This window comes from Myotis yumanensis, unplaced genomic scaffold (assembly GCF_028538775.1).
Source record: "Myotis yumanensis isolate MYYU_CA2020_CCGP unplaced genomic scaffold, mMyoYum1.0.hap1 SCAF_10, whole genome shotgun sequence".
NCBI lineage: Eukaryota > Metazoa > Chordata > Mammalia > Chiroptera > Vespertilionidae > Myotis > Myotis yumanensis.
Window position 1 is genome coordinate 42,187,981 of NW_027223761.1, and position 17,023 is coordinate 42,205,003.

Here is a 17,023-nt window from a genome sequence, read left to right on the forward strand (position 1 = left end):
CTGGTGTGGCTTAGTGGCTGAGCATCAACCTATTAGTCAGGAGATCACAGTTCAATTCCTGGTCAGGGCACATGCCCGGGTTTCGGGTTCAATCCCCAGTAGAGGACATACAGGAGGCAGCTAATCAATGATTCTCCGTAATCACTGATGTTTCTATCTCTCCCTCTCCCTTCCTCTCTGAAATCAATTATATATATATCGCCCTAGTCAACTTGGCTCAGTGGATAGAGCACAGGCCCACAGGCTGAGGGTTTGTGCTCGATTCCAGTCAAGGGCACATACCTCAGTTGCAAGCTCGACCCCAGGCCTGGGTAGGGAGGTAACCGATAGATGTTTCTCTCTCACATCAATGTTTCTCTCTGTGTATGTCTCTCCCACTCCCTTCCACTTTCTCTAAAAATCAATTGAGGGATATATATATATATATTTTTTCCCCCTCCCAAATGGGTCTTGAAGGATGAACAGGTACATACATGAGGTAGAGAAGATGAGAAGGACATTCCTGATAGAGGGAACAGAATATTACAAGGATCTGAGATAGGAAAACATCTGTCATGTTTCAGGAACTGCAAGCAGTGTGTCTTGTGCTATTTAAGACCCAACTTCTCAAACAGGACTGCAAAGCCTCCAAGAGAAGAAAGGAAGAGAAAGAAGAGTGCTGAAAAGCAGGTGAAATAGCAAATATGCATCCCACCTCCTCTGCCTCCTTTTCCCAGACTCTGCCTTACACACATCCCTCTTCTACACCACACACACACCCTGACAACTCTGGGAAGGAAAAATTCCCCGTACTCAAGGTCAGTAGCTCCAGAATCCCCAACTGAAGAGGCAATCCTTTTACTGAAAGAGAGAAATGAGAACCTCAAGTCTCTGGAAAAGGGACATTAAGTACTAATTTACAAAGGTCCAACCAACTAACCTTAGTAGACATGCAACTTTGAACTGCTAAGGGAATCTCACCCACCCCCTAAGCCCATATCCAATGCCTTTTTCACTCCAACTCATTTCTAGTGAGCCATCTCCAGCTTCTGTCCCCCTGAGGATGCTGTGTGAGCTAAAGTAAGAAAGGCAGTCTAATAAATCAGAGCTGACTGGTGCTTTAAAAATGACTTTAGCTATGGTTATAGTGTTGTCTCATGCTAAGCACAAAAATACATTTCAGATGGGGAAAAAATGACTCTAGTAGGACACATTTCTGAACCCCAGCCATGCTGAGAATCCTTGGGTTATTGACACAGAGAGGCCAGGCAGACACGTCAAAGTAAACAAGGCCAAAGAAGCCATGGAAACAAGATAACACACAAGAACTGAAGTCTATAACCACGTTGGGAAACAGATAGGAGTGGAAGAGAGGCATGGCCTTTAGAATCAGACCTGAGCCACCACTTATTAGCTTCACTGAACCTTTAGTTTTCTCTTCAATAAATGAGACATTAGTATTTACCTCAGAGCATTACTGGGAATATTAAATGAAGTAAAGAATATAAACCACCTAGCCTGAGGCATATAGTCAGTGTTTAAATAATTTTACTTCCCTTCCCTTTAACCAGAGCCACAATAATGCACTGTTGCACAATTAGGGAGGTGTGGCCTCATTCACAACACAGTGTATGTGAACAGCACATCCTGGAATTATGCAATGCATAGTCCAAGATAGGCAGCCACTAAGACTTTTGTCTATAAATAGTGCAGGAACTCAGAAAAAGAGCTAAAATGCCACTGGAGGTGTATTCAAGACAATGGATGGGTCTGAGACCACACAATCAATCCCAATAACAAATACAATATACCAGGAAAATAAAGCTCTGAAAATCAAGGCAACTTTATCTCAGAAAGCCTCTTCTATGTTCCTACTGGGGTAAAAACCAATTTCTGGACCTCCATCAACCTCAAGTCTGTAGATGAACCCCATCAACCAAGGATCTGGTGAGTGTGAAGCCAGGGATAAGAGCAAACAAATGGTACAAGTCTCCAGCTGAGATCTATGTCCTCTCTGCTTGACAGGTGGGTCAAACACTCAAGGACAGGCAGTTTCTCTAAAGGTGTTAAGTCCTGTCACATGGGACCCAGGAGACTGAGTCCAAGATCTAAGGTGACCTTAGTACCCTGGTTACCGAAGAGGGATGCCACTGCTCCTGAGTTTCTCCAGGGCAGGTAAGAATTGCTTTTTATGTTGCCAGACCTTAGCACACTGTATGATATTATCTATCAATTATAAATGGTTGCTTAAGAAATGAACCAGCCCTGGCTGGGTAGCTCAGTTGGTTAGAGCATCATCCGGATATACCAAGATTGTGGGTTTGATCCCCAATCTGGGCACATACAAGCATCAACCAATGAATGCGTGAATAAGGAGAACAACCAATCAGTGTTTCTCTGTCTCTCTCCCAAAAATAAATTTTAAATTAATTAAATGAACAAATATGGATATGGACTTATCCCTATCACCTGGCCTCTTTGCATCTATAATACTCTACCTTTTTTAACCCCAGTTACTTAGCTAATTCTTCTTAATTCTTAGGACTCAAATGTCATTTCCTTACTTAAAGTGAGGTCTTTCCTGACACCCTAAACAATATTAAGTTCTCTTGCAAAATGTACCCTGTTATCACATCCCTTATTTCTACTCATGACATTTATCAGACTTTACTGTGATTATTTGGTTCATTTTTACCTTCCCTACAACACTATAAGCTCGAGGAGAGCAGAAACCATATCTGTTTTGTTCATTGTACTGATTCCCAGGGCATAGTACAGTATTTGGCATAGAGGGAGTGCCCAATATGTTAGAATGTTTGAATACATCAATGAAGGAATGAGAGCGCTCCAGTACAAAATGACTTTGCGGTAATTGGGGATTCAAAACTATTTGTTGAGCCCTAAACTGTCAATAGTCACATTTTGACTAGAATCTTAATGTGGTCTCTACAAATGCCCATGCGTGGAAGATGACAGCAGATTTGATGAACAACAGAACAAAGAACAATTTGTATGATAGGAAGTAAGGAGAGATAAAGTAGGAGTTAAGAAGTAGAAACCCCAACTGTGAGGAATATGGTTCATTAGCCTGCAGGACAGTTACTATATGACCTGGTTCACTAAGGTCACATAGGCTTATGGTAGGTACCATCCTGCTACAGCCATCACTTTGTTGCCCATAGACTGACAGGCCTTCTTCCCCTCCCTTCAGTTTTACCCCCATTTTTCTGGGCTATATGTGATCATTAAAAAACACAAATGCCCCCAAAAACAGGTTAATTTTTTAATCCCCCCTAAGGCATAGGAGCATTATTTCCTCCTAAATGCTAAGCACTTTCACTTGACCTGATACAGCACAGAGACAAAAGAGGCCAGAGGCTAAGGCTGCTCATACAGACTTGGGTCCACTCTGCCACCTAAAAGGGGATGGGCAGATTGCCCGTTTCCATTCTCTGTCCAGCTATCTGAACACTGCGGAAATTATGAGCAGGCAACCTGCTGAGAGTAGAGAGGTGGGGAAGAGCTGAGGCTCTCCCAGAACTTCAGATCTATTAATAGCTTGGTCACATGATCACAGAGGCACAGGATTGTTGTCTGTAAACTTGATAACCTAAGCCAAAGACAGACAATTTAGGGTTGGGGTGTGTTCCAGACCAAGCATTGCAGTCTTAGGTCCACTCTAAATTATGAAATGTGGGAGCAAACCAAAGCAACCAGAGGTAAGGTGTTGACTCTTCACAAGATGCAGGGAAGAAAACTGCAGAATAAATCCCTCACCCTCTCAACCCTGCTGGCTTTGTGTGACAGTAGGTCTCAGATGGGGCTTGGCCTTTGTAGGATTTCAATTTGCCCTTGGAAAGATTTTCACTCACTCTACCCTGACAGACTGTGTCACCTTGGACAAGTCACTGGTCTTTAGGCTTGGGTCTAACATTTGAAACTCAGGAAGGGTAGGCCAGATGATCCCTACATCTTGATGAGTTTGCTCACAGATATTAATTTCAAAGCGCCAGCCCTACATTATGAGAATCCCAAAGTCTAAAACACTGTGTTCTAGAGACTAAGAGAGAAGGGTCTCAGGTATACTATTCTGCCACCAGCCTCAGACACTCCACCAGGAATGGAGGCAAAGAACATAATGAACTGGGAACAAGCCATCCCAACCTCTCAAAATCCCAGCACCCTCAGCCTCCGAAGGCCATCATCACATAACACCCAGGAATGAGCTCAGTAAATATAAGCAAATGACCTCGTGGCATGGGAATGTGGATGGTAGTTGCCAGTTCCTATATAGTTCCTTAAAGGGTAGGCCTGGAGCAGAGGTCTTCCTGCTTTAAAATAAAAAAGGAAAAGTGGAAATAAAGGGCCTGTATTTCCTGTCTTTTCTAATCTCAGTGCCACAATCAGAGGAAAAGCAAAGCAGGACATCTGTAAGAAACTTACCAAGAGCCATAAAGTTTTCAGGTGGAACATCTGAGATTTAAATACAGTTCTATATATTTATGTGTGTATACAGAACTGTCTATGAGCTTTTCTTTATTCCGTCAATAGCCTCATGAGGAAGACTCAAGAAATGATGGCTTCCAGAACACCAGGAAAGCTGTGACACCAGGAAGGAATTCAAGTTCTTGTCAGCATTTTGGAGCTCTGTGAGGTGCCCTTCTATGTGCATGCACATGGCAAACACACAAAATCACACTCACACATCCCAAAGCTAAACTAAAAATTCCACACAACACAAATAAGCCAAGTGAATTTAAAAGACAAAACAGGAGCATGTGGGTCTCTTCCCTCTTGCGGCCTTCGTAGGAGCGCCAGCGGTCAAAATGAAGTTCAATCACTGTGACTTCTGACCGGAGCAAGAACCATAAAAGGCATTTCAATGCACCTTCCCACATTCAAAGGAAGATTATGTCTTTTCCTCTTTCCAAAGAGCTGAGAGAGAAGTATAATGTTCGATCCATGCCCATCCGAAAGGATGATGAAGTTCAGGTTGTTCGAGGACATTACAAAGGGCAGCAAATTGGCAAAGTAGTCCAGGTTTACAGGAAGAAATTTGTCATCTACATTGAACGAGTGCAACAGGAGAAAGCTAATGGTACAACTGTTCATGTGGGCATTCACCCCAGCAAGGTGGATATCACTAGACTAAAGCTGGACAAAGGCTGCAAAAAGATCCTTGAACATAAAGCCAAATCTCACCAAGTAGGAAAGGAAAAGGGAAAATACAAGGAAGAAACAATTGAGAAGATGCAGGAATAAAGTAAAATTACATACAACTTTCATTAAAAACTTAAAATTAAAAAAATAAAATAAAAGACAGAACAGTTTCCAAGCCAGTAAAATTTCGCTGTTATACAAGATTACATCTGTATTAGCATATCTAAAGAAAAAATTTGTCCTTTGTCAGGGAGGTTGGTCAGCTATGAAAGATGAGATAAAGCAGAGTCACAGGCACACATATTGACAGACACACTATTGGGTTCACTGGCAGAATAAGCCCACCATTCATTCATTCCACAAAGGTTTACTGAACACCTACTAAATGCCAGGCACAATTCTAGGCCCGGAATACAGTGATCCTAACTTAGCACTCTCAAAGAGAGAGGTAGCCAACAAAATCTAAGCATTCCAGTTGCTTTCCCATGATCTTCCCATCCCTACTGTGAGATGAATGTATTAGGCTACTTATTATAGCCGCTGTATCACCCAGAGTTTTTAATGGCAAGAGCAACTTAGCAAATTAACAACCAAAACTGATGCTGGCTAGTCTAAGCAGAAGGAGAACTTATTAAGAGAAGCTCATTCGCCCTAGCCAGTTTGGCTCAGTGGATAGAGCGTCAGCCTGCGGACTCAAGGGTCCCAGGTTCGATTCCGGTCAAAGGCATGTACCTTGGTTGCGGGCACATCCCCAGTGGGGAGTGTGCAGGAGGCAGCTGATCGATGTTTCTCTCTCATCGATGTTTCTAACTCTCTATCCCTCTCCCTTCCTCTCTGTAATAAATCAATAAAATATTTTAATTAAAAAAAGAGAGAAGCTCATTCTCAGCCCAGCTGGTTGAGTGTCGACCTATGAACCAGAAGGTCTCAGTTCAATTCCCCGTCAGGGCACATGCCCGGGTTGTGGGCTCACTCCCCAGTGTGGGGTGTGCAGGAGGCAGCCAATCAATGATTCTCTCTCATCACTGATGTTTCTATCTCTCTCTCCCTCTCCCTTCCTCTCTGAAATCAATGAAAAAAAATTTTATTTTATTTTTTAAAGAGAAGCTTATTCTCACCTGGAGAAGTAGGAAACCAGAGATGATGCCAACCAAGGACAACGCCCAAAACCAGGCAGCAGAACAAGTCTGGTCAGCACATCTCTGCTTCCACTGCCAACCTCCACTATCCTCAGCCACCATAATATAGCTACTGTAATACCACTACTATAGCTGCTCCAGGAATTCCATCTTGCTATATACACTACCACCACTGCAGTCTCTGCTCCTTTGCATCACCAGCTCTTGAGGGTCAAAGTGCATGGTGAATGGATGAGACTGAAAGAATCTAAGACAAGCTGCAAAAGAAGTTGAAAGTAAATGTCTGGCATTGTGAGTGAAGAAATTCTTAAAAGAGGAAAGCGTAATAAATATTCATTTTTAGTCACTTTGGTATTATACACAAAACATTGGATTCATCTAACTACTGCCCTTAATTCAGATCCTATGTTCACCATAACCTTTATGACTAGAATTTGGTGTTCCATGGTACCCAAACGTAGAAAATGTACTGGTCATACCAACATAAGCATTTCAGTATACGTGACAGTTCTATTTCTCAAGATAAACTTAAAAATTGGCATTCTAGTTTTATGTATCAGCCTTGTGAACTTTGTTAAGAGAGTCTGCTTGAAGAGATAAATAGTCTCAGTACACTGACAAAATCTGAACCTTCAAAAAGTGAAATACTGCCCTTGCTGGTTTTGCTCAGTGGATAGAGCACCGACCTGCAGACTGAAGAGTCCCAGGTTCAATTCCAGTCAAGGGCACATGCCCATGTTGCAGGCTCAATCCTCAGTAGGGGGCATGCAGGAGGCAGCCAATCAATGATTCTCTCTCATCATTGATGCTTCTAACTCTCTCTCCTTTCTTCTCTGAAATAAATTATATATATATATATATATATATATATATATATATATATATATGTATTAAGTTAAATACTAACCAAGCATTAACTGAGCACTTCATATGTGCAAGATACTCTCCTAAGCACTCTTTATGGATTACCTACTTTTCATATCAACCTTATAAACTGGGTACCATTCTCCCTACTTAACCTAAGAGAAGTTAAAGTAAACTTACCTAAGAATATGCAACTAATAAATCAAGGAGTCCAGAATTTGAACCCAGGTAGTATGACACCATACTTAAGTTTTTGTCGACTCCCCAAATTAAATCCCCCTGTTAGGTGGTGATCTTGCTCACTACAGTGTTTCTGGTGGGTGACAGATTGGCAGGAAGACACAATCCTATGTCCTACACCCCAAATTAAAGTCTTGATTTAATTAGCTGCAGATATAAAATCTTATTGGAAGAGAGAAGGCTGTCCACACAGGACAAGAGCAAGTGAAACAACTAAGTGAGGCTTTGCTTGGTTTTCAGATTCTCTAACTGCAGCTGCTGACAGTACTATCCACACAAGGTAATCTTTGCTGGACTTAGAGCTCAATTCTTATCTACACTAATAAAAGAGAAACATGGTAATTAGCGTACAACTGCTACCCTTTTCATTGGCTAATCAGTGAGTATATGCAAATTAAGTGTCAGCCAAGATGGCAGCCGGCAGCCAGGCAGCTGGAAACGAACATGAGGCTTGCTTGCTGCAGTGAAGGAGGACTCCAGCGTTCCCCGCCTGCGCTGCCGGCCTCTGAGCTGCAACTCTAAGAAACTTTGTAACAAATATAGAAGCTAAACAAAATCCCGGGATCTCAGAGCTGGAGTTATACATTGTTTCGATTATAGAACACAAACAAACCAGCGGAAGCCTCAGAGCTAGAGCCAGAGCTAAAGCTGGCCCAGAATAAAATTTAAAAAAGAAAAAAAAAAAGGAGCGGTTGGGAGCTTCAGTCAACAACCACCAGCCTGAAAGCAGCCCTCAGCCCCTCACCCAGACTGGCCAGGCACCCCAGTGGGGACCCCCACCCTGAAGGGTGTGTGACCAGCTGCAAACAGCCATCATCCCCTCACCCAGGCTGGTCAGGCACCCCAGTGGGGACCCCCTTCAGGGCAAACCAGCCAGCCCCCAGGCCGCTATCCTATATAGTAAAAGGGTAATATGCCTCCCAGCACCGGGATCAGCAGAGCCTCGAGGCCTCCTGGCACCGGATCAGCGTGACAGGGGGCAGCGCCCAAACCCCCTGATCGCCCTGCGACTCTGTGTGTGACAGGGTGCGGCGTCCCAACCCCCTGATCGGCCCTGCTCTGTGACAGGGTACGGTGCCCCAACTCCCCTTCCCCCACCCCACAGGCCCTGCTCTGTGTGTGACAGGGTAGAGCCATAACCTCCTCATCGGCCCTGCCCTGAGTGTGACAGTGGCGGCGCCCCAACCCCCTGATCAGCCCTGCTCTGCGGGTGATAGAGGGCAGCGCCCCAACCCCCTGATCCGCCCTGCTCTGTGTGTGACGGGGGCGGTGCTCTAACTCCCCTATCGGTCCTACTCTGTGAGTGACAGGGGGGAGCTCCTCAACCCCCTAATCGGCCCTGCTCTGTGCGTGACAGGGGGGTGGCTCCCCAACCCCCTGATGGGCCCTGCTCTGTGCATGACAGGGGGGAGATCCCCAACCCCCTGATGGGCCCTGCTCTGTGCATGACAGGGGGCAGTGCCCAACCCCCTGATTGGCCCTGCTCTGTGTGTGACAGGGGGTGGCGCCGCAAACTCCCCATTGACCCTGCCTTGAGTGTGACAGGGGGTGGTGCCCCAACCCCCCAATCGGCCCTACCCTGAGCGTGACTGAGGGTGGCATCGCAACCTCCCAATCCGCCCTGCTCTGTGCATGACAGGGGGCGGTGCCCCAACTCCCCAATGCGCCCTGCTCTGAGCCCGACCAGGGGCTGCACCTAGGGATTGGGCCTGCCCTCTGCCACCCAGGAGCAGGCCTAAGCCAGCAGGTCGTTATCTCCCGAGGGGTCCCAGACTGTGAGAGGGCATAGGCCGGGCTGAGGGACCCCCCCTTCTCCCCCCCCCCCCCCCGAGTGCACCGGGCCTCTAGTTATGTTATAACCTTTTATTTATATTCAGGGATTATGCCTACATTTACACAAACAATATATTAAGACAGTCATTTTCAAAGTGGGATGCATGAGACTTTACAATGAAAGCAGAGAAAGAAAAATTAAAACTCTTATTTTATATTAGTTCTTAACCTTAAAATATATGAATTATGCTTTACTAGTATTAACTGTACAGACTAACAATGTGCCCTCAGATATTTCCATATCATTTATCACAAGGTGTCCTGACAATAGTAGGAGCTCCACAGTGCTAGAGGGAGAACATCAGTGTCTGGAGTAACTCCAGGATCTCTGACATACTGCAGTTAATACATGTCTGATTAAATGAACTTGTGAAATACAGTTTCTATTCCCCCCCACCCCAAGTAAACCAACCTTCACCATGCAGATAAATGATTTTAAGGGATTATTGCAAATAAATGAGCAAAACACACAAAAAAGTAATTATCATGGATTGCAGGTGATATTAAAATAACACACAAAAATAAACAGTAATAAGGAAGTGACAAAGCTGATCCTTCTATTCCTAGTATAAGCTCTATATCAAGGTAAAAACAAACTAATTGGTTGAAACAATAAGTTGGCAATAAATTCAAAATTATCAAAGACTACTTAAAATGTGGATTTATATTTATTATTAACAATGAACCGCATCCTTAGTTTATATTGTGCCTTAACATATTAAATCAGGAGTCAGCAAACATTTTCTGTAGAGGGCAAGATACTAAATATCTTAGGCTCACAGACCATACATTCCCCATTATAACTAAACTAGAGGCCCGATGCACAAAATTTGTGCAAGAAGCTTGGCCCTGATAGCCACAGCGGCTTGCCTCAGCCCTCACAGTTGTGGGGGCTGCCTTGGCCCTCACAGCCCCGGCTTCATCAGGAAGGTCATTTGGCTGTCCGGTCTAATTAGCATATTACGCTTTTATTATTATAGATAACTCTGCCATTATAGTACAAAAGTAGCCACAGGCAATATGTAAACAAATAAAGGTGGCTGTGTTCCAAAAAAAAAAAAACTTTCTTTATAGAATTAGGCATAGTTTGCTGATCCTTGCATTAACTAATGATGAAATAAAGCTGTCATGATGAAAAACACATCTAAAAAATAAATCTAAAGATAAACCTCTATAAATTGTATTTGAAGTTTGAAATCTGAACAAAATCCAATTAAGAAGTCTTTTAATAGGATTCCTGCTTAACAGTGGGGGGGAAAGGCACATATCATTGGTCAAACACTATTACTTCTTGCTGCAGTAAAAAATAGGATTAAATAGTACATGAAAAGTAAATTTTTAAACTGCACTCAATTGTCAGCAAATGCTATTTGAACAATATACAAGGCATCCAAAAAATACATATGTACACTTTAATAGCTGATATCTCAATTGATGTTTTCATATTTAACCCATTGGAATTAAAAATTATTCAAAGTGTGTATACATTTCTGGGACAACCTGTATACAAAATATTTCTTAACATTTTTTAAAAAAATGTTTTTATTGATTTCAGAGAGAGGATGAGAGAGGGAGAGAGGGATAGAAACATCCATCAATGATGAGAAAAAATCATTGATCCTCTGCCTGCTTCACACCCCCTACTGGGAATGGAGCCTGCAACCAGGGCATGTACCTTGACCAGGAACCAAACAATGACCTCCTGGCTTATGGGTCTACGCTCAATCACTGAGGCACACCAGCTGGGCCCTTAACAATTTTTAAATAAATATTATAGCCCTGACTGGCTCAGTTGGTTGAAGAGTCATCCCGTATACCAAGGAGTGGCAGATTCAATTCCCAGTCAGGGCACATACCTAGATTATAGGTTTGATCCCCAGACGTGTACAGGAGGCAACTGATCAACATTTCTCTTTCACATCCATGTTTCTCTCTCTCGCTTTTTCTCTCTCTCTCTCTCAAATCAATTTTTAAAAATGTCCTCAGGAGAGGAAAAGGGAGGGGGGAAATAGGGGACATCTGTAATACTGTTAACAATAAAAAATATGTATTAAAGAATAAAAATAAAAAGATAAATAAATATTATAAATTATGGAGGGTGAGGGATGTTCTATGCAGTAGGATATTTTTTTTTCATGTGCCAGTTAAAAGTATTTGCTATAGTCTGTCAAACACTGAAATACAAAAGAAACTGCCTTTTAAGGATCACTAAACGGAAAATGCACAAGAAAAAACCTCTACTACAGTATGAGATTTATTTTATTAAAATAAAGTTCATTTTTAAAATAATAAAAAATAGTTTCAGGGGAAAACTACTTAAGTATAACCACTGATAAGCAGCTGTAAATCCACAGAGACAGAAAGCAGATTAATGGCCAGGGGCTAGAGAACGGGGAGTGACTACTCAGTGGGTTCTTTTTTGGGATGACGAAAATGTTCTGGAATTCAATAGTGGTGATTGTTGCATAATATTATTTAAAAACCACTGAACTGTACACTTTAAAATGCAAATTTTATGTTATGTAAATTATATCTTTAAAAAACCTGAGTAGCTTTTGGCTGCCTAATGGGCTGGCTGGTGTGTGAAAGCAGCTTTCACCCTCACTTTACAATACAGAATCCAGCTCAGGCTCTACACGTCTAGTATACTGAGCCCTTGCAAAATGAGTAGGATACAAACATATTTCATCACTCACATTAACCAACACATTGTAAAGTGTCTGAAAGACTCATGGCTTCTTTTAAAAAAAAAAAAAAAGGCACACTTTTGGATGTCAGGACTAAGCAAGGTCCTTGGCATCTTCAACCTCAGGTTATAACTGACTCTGCTACTTACCCCACTCTCCCTGATTGGAGGGAAAATACAATCTCATCTACAAAAAAAAGAAAAAAAAAGACAGGAAAAAAGAATTTGGGGACTATTACACCTCCAACAAATAATTATTGAGTAAACTATCTAGCAGTTTTCAAGTTATGCTCTGCAGGCCCTTCCTTTCCCCAGCCTCCCAAACTCCCACCCAGGTTCCTTGGCAATATCTAGTTCTTCAAGCAGAATAGTTTTATTTGTATTGTGTTTTAAATATTGGAAATAAACTTCTTTTTTAAAATAAAAATGGCTCAATTATGTAGCAGACATCTATAAATGTTGCTGATTTAAGCTACATCCCAATCTCCAAAATCCTTCTTTGAATAAATGCACCTTGATCTTCTCCCCTGCTCTCAATCCACATGGTTCCAGGGGAGCTGACTCTGATTCCATGAGTAGAATGTAATTATGTTGGCCAAGAAAAGTCCAGCATTCTTCTGGCCACAGTGATTACTTTAGGATAGGCACAGAACCCAAACCAAAATCATACCCAGGACTGCCAGCACCAGCAGGAAAGAGGTATTATTTTTCAATAGTGGTTGCTTAGCTGGTAGAATGCATACCCAAAGCTGATATCTATCTTTGACACTGCCTAAGAATGACATCAGAACAAAGAAAAGCAGAGCCAAGAGAAAAGAAATTAGGTCCAAATCACATCATTCAAGCCCCTGGATCTTGCTGTGTCTAAAGGAAGATCTACTTCTAGGATTTTTAGTTACTTCAGTCAATAAGGCCCTCTCTCTTGCTTAAGTCACTTTGAGTTATATTTCTGTCACCTGCAAAAGAAAGAGTCACAACATCGGACATAAAAAAGAATAAAATCTTACCATTTGTAATAGCATTGATGGACCTAGAGGCTATGATGCTAAGTGAAATAAGTCGGTCAGAAAAAGACAAATATCATAAGAGTTCAGTTACATATGGAATCTAAAATATAAATGAACAAACAAAACAGAAACAGACTTATAGATACAGAGAACAGATTGATAGTAGCCAGAGGGGAGGGAGATTAGGGGACTGAGTAAAAAAGGTGAAGGGATTGAGAAGTACAGATGGGTAGTTACAAAATATTCACAGGGATGTAAAGTACAGCATAGAAAATATAATCAATAATCCTATATAATAAAAGCATAATATGCTAAGTGTCTGACCAATCGGTCGACCGCTCGACTGTTCAGTGGACCACCCGACCAGTCGCTATGACACACACTGACCACACAGACGCTCCAACCGGTAGATTAGCTTGCTGCTGGGGTTCAGTTGATCGGGACTGGGCCAGTCAGGCTGGACACACCCTGGAGCCCTCCCACGGTGGTCCCTCCCCAGCCAGCCAGCCCCCATCAGCCCAATTGGAACTGGGTGAGACGGCCCCAATCACCAGCCAGTCTGAGGGACCCCACCATGCACAAATTCGTGCACCAGGCCTCTAGTATTATAATAAGCATGTATGGTGCCAGGTGGTACTGGAAAAATCAGGGGGAACACTTTGGGGTATGAATGTCTAACCACTATGCTGTACACCTGAAACTAATACAAAATAATATTGAATGTAAACTGTACTTTACAAAAATTTTAAAGAGTCACAAAACATGGAACATTATTTGGGAAAATAATTGAGAAATACCCATCTGGTTAATTAACTCCAAACCTCCATCTGGTCAATAAACCCAAACCTTTATTATACATCTCAGTCAGGGAAAGAATCTTTTTTAAAAAGCTTCCAGAGACTGTCTTCTTGAATCCCCAGTACATTCCTGAATGTGCACAGCATTTTACAATTTCCAACTCACTTTCCAATTGATAATCTCATCAGATCTTCAAAAACAAAAGTCAGTACTCATATTGTATATTGGAAGACACAGAGAGAACTGAATCACTTGAAGTCATCCAATTTGAAATCAAGGCTTCTGTCTCTAAATTATACCTTTTGACTACTCATTACTGCTTTGCTATTCTCAGCAAGCAATACACAGGGCTGGGAACCTGACTGGGCTCAGTACAGACTTGCTACCTGACAGCATTGTTTCTCTGTCCCTGGCAGCTTTGCTTGTTTCATTCAAGCCTCACCCTGCTCCCTTTCCTCAGAGACTGAGATATAAACAAGCTCATGGCACAGCATCCCAATTCAGATACATAATGATGTGTCGCTCAACTGACTGGCAGCCCTGAAGGTCAAATGGCCTTACTCACACAGTAGCCCTAGACCTACTAAACGCACATCAGAGGATAAGATCTGAAGAGGAAGAAATGTCTTCTAAGATGCAGCTATGGTAACAAACTACACTTAAGCCAACAGTAGCTAATACTCATTAGTGACTGGGAAAACCCCAATAGCATACATTCAATGATTTAAAAATACATTAGACTCACACCATATATAACAATTATCTATGCATAAATGACCTAAATATAAGAGCTAAAACCACAGAAGAAAATATAAACATAATTTTCATTACCTTGGATTGGCAAGATTCTTAGATATAACATCAAAAGCATGAGCAACAAAAGGAAAAAAATAAATGGGATGCCAAAAAAATAAAATAAAAAACTACTTTGCAACAAACATACAAATAAAAAGTGTTTGTGTACATACATATTTTCCAGTTATAAAATGAAATGAAGTTTTTTGATATATACTATAACATGGATAAACCTATGAACATTATGCTATGTGAAATAAGCCAGACACAAAAGAAAAATATTGGTTCTGACTGGGTTGCTCAGTTGGTTAGAGCGTCCTCCTGATACGCCAAGGTGGAGGTTCAATCCTGTTAGGGCACATACAAGAAGCAAACAATGAATGCATAAATAAGTGGAACAACAAATCGATGTTTCTCCCCCTTCCTCTCTCTCTCTCAAAATCAATAATTTTTTAAAAAATAAAAGCACTGTATGATTCCACTTATATGAAATAAGTATCTAAAATAGGCAATTCATGAAGACAGAAAGTAGATTTGAGTTTAGCAGGAGCTAGGGGGGAGGAGGAAATAGGAAGGTACTGCTTAGCAGCGGTTCTCAACCTGTGGGTCGCGACCCCTTTGGTGGTCGAACAACCCTTTCACAGGGGTCGCCTAAGACCATCCTGCATATCAGATATTTACAATACGATTCATAACAGTAGCAAAATTACAGTTATGGAGTAGCAATGAAAATAATTTTATGGTTGGGGGTCACAACATGAGGAACTGTATTTAAAGGGCCAGAAGGTTGAGAACCACTGGCTTAATGGGTACAGAGTTTCTCTTTGGGCTGTTGAAAAAGGTTTTGGAAATAGATAGTGGTGATAGTTGGACAACACTGTGAATGTAATAAGTGCTACTGAGTTGTACACTTAAAATGGTTAAAATGGCTACAAAATAGTCATGGGATGTAAAGTACAGCATAGGAAATATAGTCAATAACATTGTAATAACTATGTAGATAGCCAGGTGGGTACTGGAAATATCAGGGAAAATACTTCATAAAACATATGATGGTTCAATTGCTACACTGTACACCTGAAACTAATACAAAATAATAATGATGTAAACTATAATTGAAAAACATAAATGGATAAAATGGCAAAGTTTGTATTATATATTTTACCACAATTTTCTTTAATACTTTTTTAAAAGAATGATATACTGACACATGCTATAATGTGAATGAACCTATAAAATATTATGCTAAGTTGAAGAAGTCATTCACAAAAGGCCACATATTATGATTCCATTAATATGAAATACCGAGAACAGATAAATCATCCATGGAGACAGATAGCAAACTGACTGCTGCCAGGGGATAGGGGGAATGGCAAGGAACTGCTTAATAGGTAAGGTGCTTTACACTGGGGTGATGGAAATGTTTGGAACTAGATAGAGGTGGTGGTTACACAACATTGTTAATGTACTAAATATCACTGAATTGTTCAATTTAAAAAGGTTACTTTTATGTTATATGATTTTTCACCTCAATAAACATTTTTTACAGTATATGAGAGAATTTGGGAATCTGCTGAGCAACAAGAATTAGGGCTAAGAGGAGATGCATGGCAAGACAAGAAATGGTCAGAAACTCAGTGGGTAAGAGACATCCAGGAACAATAGCAAGAAGCAACTTGAACCCTAGCCAAATTGGCTCAGTGGATAGAGAGTCGGCCTGCAGACTGATGGGTTCCGGGTTCAATTCCGGTCAAGGGCACATGCCCGGGTTGTGGGCTTGGTCCCCAGTGGGGGACATATAGGAGGCAGCCGATCAATGATTCTCTCTCATCACTGATGTTTCTATCTCTCTCTCTCTCCCTCTCCATTCCTCTCTGAAATCAATAAAAAATATATTAAAAGGGAAGAAGAAGGAGAAGGAGAAGGAGAAGGAGAAGGAGAAGAAGACGAAGAAGACGAAGAAGACGAAGAAGAAGAAGAAGAAGAAGAAGAAGAAGAAGAAGAAGAAGAAGAAGAAGAAGAAGAAGAAGAAGAAGAAGAAGAAGAAGAAGAAGAAGAAGAAGAAGAAAGAAAGAAAGAAAGAAAGAAAGAAAGAAGGAAGAAGAAAGAAGAAGAAAGAAGAAAGAAGAAGAAAGAAGAAAGAAGAAGCAGCAGCAGCAGAAGAAAGAAGAAAGAAAGGAGAAAGAAGAAAGAAGAAAGAAGAAGAAGCAGCAGCAGCAGCAGCAACATGACGCGGCAGCAACCCTGATACCTCCCTGCATTGGTGAAGGCACAGGTCAAGCTGCTATAACTATGAGAACCCCACTTAGAAAAGATTAAATGAAAGAGAGTATATTTCTCTCATACAACAACTGAGCAGTTAACAGTCAGGGACTGAGAGTGGAATTTTGCCATCCTCACTCAATATGATTCCTCTATCTCTGAGACCAAAAGAAATGCTGCAGCTCCCACCATCTCCCAGCCAGCAGGAAGGAGAAAAGGGTACTCATCCACTCTTTGTAAGCACATGACCCAGAAGAGGT

General features: G+C 41.6%; 1 protein-coding gene and 1 pseudogene across 12 annotated transcripts in view; one reads left to right on the top strand and one right to left on the bottom strand.

Moving 5' to 3' along the window:
• STIM1 (stromal interaction molecule 1) overlaps window positions 1–17,023 on the bottom strand; it is a 187,251-nt gene that overhangs the window by 111,367 nt on the left and 58,861 nt on the right. The window lies entirely within an intron of this gene.
• On the top strand, window positions 2,630–5,291 carry LOC139017614 (large ribosomal subunit protein uL24 pseudogene; annotated as a pseudogene).